This window comes from Etheostoma cragini, chromosome 5, assembly GCF_013103735.1.
Source record: "Etheostoma cragini isolate CJK2018 chromosome 5, CSU_Ecrag_1.0, whole genome shotgun sequence".
Classification (NCBI taxonomy): domain Eukaryota; kingdom Metazoa; phylum Chordata; class Actinopteri; order Perciformes; family Percidae; genus Etheostoma; species Etheostoma cragini.
The window spans coordinates 2952329-2956990 of record NC_048411.1 but is presented as its reverse complement, the minus strand read 5'-3'; positions in this window follow the sequence as shown (position 1 = coordinate 2956990).

The window sequence follows — 4662 nt, the reverse complement described above, 5'->3', positions numbered from 1 at the left end:
GATTGCCTTGCGGTTGGATTCCAACAGGCCTGGGTCTGTCTGTCTCTGGATGGTCTGGATTTACAGCGGGCTTTATTTTCTTTGCTGGAAGCAGGGTCCTCTGAAGCATCGAGGCAATGTTTTCCTTGTCAACGGCTTCTGTTTTCTTTGGAGGCCTTATGATCTCCCTGATAGCGCCACAGCAGCATGAGGTGAAGCCTTTTCCTCACAGAGTGACATTTGTGAAGCAAAACAAAAAAAATGTCATCTGTGAAGAGAAGCTGTATGGTTCTAATTATCACACGTTTGGTCCTGAACCTTCAATTTATGAGCCCAGCTCCGCTCTGAACTGAGTGTTACCCAGATGTTGCGGTGGCGTGAAATGACTGCCTGTTGCATGTGAGGTAGGGGTGTAAATCACCTTTAGTGGCATCTCATTTAGACTTCTAACTGTGGCCCTCCGGAGGCTCGTCTGTGTGTTTAATATCCTACAGATGTGTGTAACCAGCTTTCAAAATATAGATACATGTCTTCATTGAGCAAAGTCAAAGTCTTCAAAGGCCACCCATGCCCCCACTTTCTTCTTTGTCAGTAGCAAAGGTAGAAGCAGCAAATTTGTTGCTGTGGGGTTTGGTTTTGTATCATACTAAAACCAAAGCCCTGGTGATGATACTTCTGTGTTTATGAACGGAGCTGTGGTGCCTCACAATAGCTCAGCTACCTAACAAAGAGCGGAAAATAAAGAGTGTGTTCAGATGGCTGGGGATTAAAAAAATTAGGCACAAAAAAGTGCACACCAAAGAAGTCCAAACTGGGACTGACGGAGTGTGTAGACAAGTGTGGATGTTTGGCTACTCAAACCCAGGGCTTTCAATCCGGGGAGCTGGGTTAACATCCTGAAGAAGTTAAGAAGAAAATACAAGACTTTCAACCAGGAAACAGGTGTTCATGTCCTGGAGAAGTTTAGGAGAAAACAAAAGACTTTCACCAGGAAACAGGTGTTCATGTCCTGAAGAAGGTAAGGAGAAAACACAAGACTTTCACCAGGAAACAGGTGTTCATGTCCTGGAGAAGTTTAGGAGAAAACACAAGACTTTCACCAGGAAACAGGTGTTCATGTCCTGAAGAAGGTAAGGAGAAAACACAAGACTTTCACCAGGAAACAAGTGTTCATGTCCTGGAGAAGTTTAGGAAAAAACACAAGACTTTCACCAGGAAACAGGTTTTAATGTCCTGGAGAAGTCGAGGAGAAACACAAGACTTTCCCCCAGTAAACATTTGTTCATGTCCTGAAGAAGTTAGGGAGAAAACACAAGACTTTCTCCAGGAAACGGGTCTTCATGTCCTGCAGAAGTTAAGAAGAAAACACAAGACTTTTACCCAGTAAACAGGTGTTCATGTCCTGAAGAAGTAAGGGGAAAACACAAGACTTTCTCCAGGAAACAGGTGTTCATGTCCTGGAGAAGTTAAGGAGAAAACACAAGACTTTCACCCAGGAAAGAAGGGTTCATGTCCTGGAGAAGTTAAAGAGAAAACACAAAACTTTCACCAGGAAACAGGTGTTCATCACCTGGGGAAGTTAAGGAGAAAACACAAGACTTTTACCCAGGAAACAGGTGGTCATGTCCTGGAGAAGTTAAGGAGAAAACACAAGACTTTCCCCCAGGAAACAGGTGTTCATGTCCTTGAGAAGTTAAGGAGAAAACCAAAGAATTCTACCCAGTAAACATTTGTCCATGTCCTGAAGAAGTAAGGGGAAAACACAAGACTTTCTCCAGGAAACAGGTGTTCATGTCCTGGAGAAGTTAAGGAGAAAACACAAGCATTTTACCCAGAAAACAGGTATTCATGTCCTGGAGAAGTTTAGGAGAAAACACAAGACTTTCACCAGGAAACAGGTGTGCATGTCCTGAAGAAGTTAAAGAGAAAACTTGTGTCCATGTCACCAAACCAAACCGCAGCAGTGTGTCTCCCCAAAGTCCACAGACAGCAGGAAATATATCGGATCTGGGGCTGGGTCCATGATGTGAAACCCTCCTACCGGCACTATGTCCAAAGCCTGATGTGAAGGCATACTATAGTTAGGTTTTATTTCACCCTCATGTTGTCCTCGGATCAAATTGCCCCCTATATATCAATGTTCGTTTTAATTACCCAATTGTAATAACCCAAAATAACATTATTGATTCCACAACGCTCTTTGGCTAGTACAAATCTCTACTTTCATTAATTTTGGGGTGTCTTATTCTATTTTATAGCATTTGAAAAAAAAGTGGTTTTAGAATGGTATTTTAGTATTTTAATAGTAATTTCTGCTTTTTTAACTCAAACATTAGTTACAATTTCCTATAAATGAGGTTTATTGACCATAAATTCAAAAAATAACTGGAAAACTAAAGTTAATAGGTGAAAAAATTACAAACATTGCAAAAACGGTTGAAGAAAGGGACAAAACGTAAGAAAAAGTTACATTGATAAAAAACATCAAAAGTGTTGATTTTCAATTTTGACGGGAAGACAAGACAAGGGTTAATATCGTTAATGCTTTTTTAGCAAATCTTTAAAGGAAAGCCCAATATAAATATAAATCTGGGATTAGAAAAAAACAAAATGTCCTTCTTTGCGCTCCCAAAATAAATCCAGACTCTACTCCCTTCAGCAATAAATAAATGAATGAATGAATAATTTTTGCATGTGTGCTCCCCAGACAGATGCTGTGAGATGAATTAACGAGCTGGGTCATAGTGGGACACGGTGAATGATTGATGATAAGAGCTATTAATCTGAAAGGCTGGTTCCCCTCTATGAAGATGCCTGCATGAGCTTTGGCCTTCCAGCTCGCGTTCACTAACCATTCATTAGACAAGAAGCCTCCACTACTGAGCTAACTTTTACCTTTCAGTCTCTGCTGCTGTAATATGAAGGACAGTGTTTGTGCATCTCCAGCCCTCCTCCAAGACTTTGATCATGTACGTTCAAAGACTGGTACACTACGAGCACCTGGATCTCCCTGATGCTTCACAAAGTGCAACTATGTGACAGAAATGATAATAATAGTTATTATTTCCTTCTACTGCTGTTTGAAAGGTGGGTGTTAACATGGACTGATGGCATCTCAACATGAAGTTGCAAATCAGAAATGGTGAAGAGGATTCACCAGAGGTTGGCAAAAGGTGAGGTGAACCTATGTGTAAAAATCTTTATTTACTGTACGTTGCATTTTAGCTATCCTATCCAAATAAATGCCAGCACCTACCTGGCGCTGATATGTCTACTTTTAAACCTGTGACCTGAGGAGACAGGGGACTCTGCCACCGTTATAGCTTCTGCTATTAACACAAACCAGCTGTCTCTACTTACCTGTTTTTCTGTAGGTTTGAGCCCTGTCAGAAAATTTACCATCAGCAACACCACAATGGCATCCTGCCTTTTTCTGTATTTAAATGGAACAACATTGGCTGAACTTGACTGATGAATTTCAAGTTGTGTTACTGGCCCAGACTCAGGGAGTGGACCAAGTTAAAAGTTATTTTTCTCACGTTGCAGTACTGCAACTTGGTAGGAGCGGCCCCTCTGGATGCTTTTTATTGCCGCTGTAAAGTTGTTTCAGCTCTACATGTGTGACCTATCCAACCAGTGTTAACCTTAGTAACCCATAACATTTCAGTCACCGTGGAAGTTTATTCCAGTTATTAAAAGATCTTTGACACCATCAGTAAAATCAATTTATATGGATGAGACCCTGTAAATTGGTCATTCAAGACATCCCCTGGGGACCGTAGATGTGGCCCCAACACCCGTGGGAGGAGAAACAGACAACAATTCAGTGGAAGCACAGACACATACCAGTAAGGCTGCATCGCTGAGCAGGGAATGGGGCTGTTTGATCCATTAAACTCAGCTTGGTAATACTGTATGCACCACTAAAGCCCCACCTGAGGGGTCCTAATGCCATGCATGCGAGGCCCTGTATTGTATATGGGACCCAGTTAAATTGTGTTTTTGTATAGTGGGTTTTTAGAGATTTTAGCTGAGAAAAGCTCCATGGAGCTGAGCGGTAGATGACAATGGTGGTTCATTCCCCCCCAGTAGCTCCACGTGGGAAATTAATCCTTTAATATCGAAATATAGTAGCTTTACAACATAAAACAAACTTATCACAACCTGGTAATGTAAATTTATGTAATAAATGAAATCTTTATTTGAAGATAAATCCATCTTCTTCACATCTAGATGTTTGCCTTAACGCTGTTTCAGCTTTTCCTCCATACCACGAATTTAAGTGAGTACACACTAAATACACCAGGTGTGGTGGATGGAAAACATGCATCTCCTGGCAGAATATGTCCAAAAGTGCCGCCATCGGCTTTGATGGACACAACTCCAGAGATCTGAAAAATATTGTCCGCTGGATGAGTTATGGTTACAGTGGAACTACAGCGGTGACATGGCACATTGCTCTCCATAAACATACAGTGAGTGGCGGTGGGGTGAACCAAGAGACCACAGAACCAAGAGTACAGATGTGAGGCGGGAGCACAAAGCCACTGTGTTCTCTGAGGTCTTTTGTCCTGTGGACCAACAACAGCTTCTCCAGACCTCAGACTGCCTGCTGCAGGGATCTCAGGGCCCCCCCCCCCCCCCCGGCTCTGCCGGACGGAGGTCTCTGTGTTATACACTCAC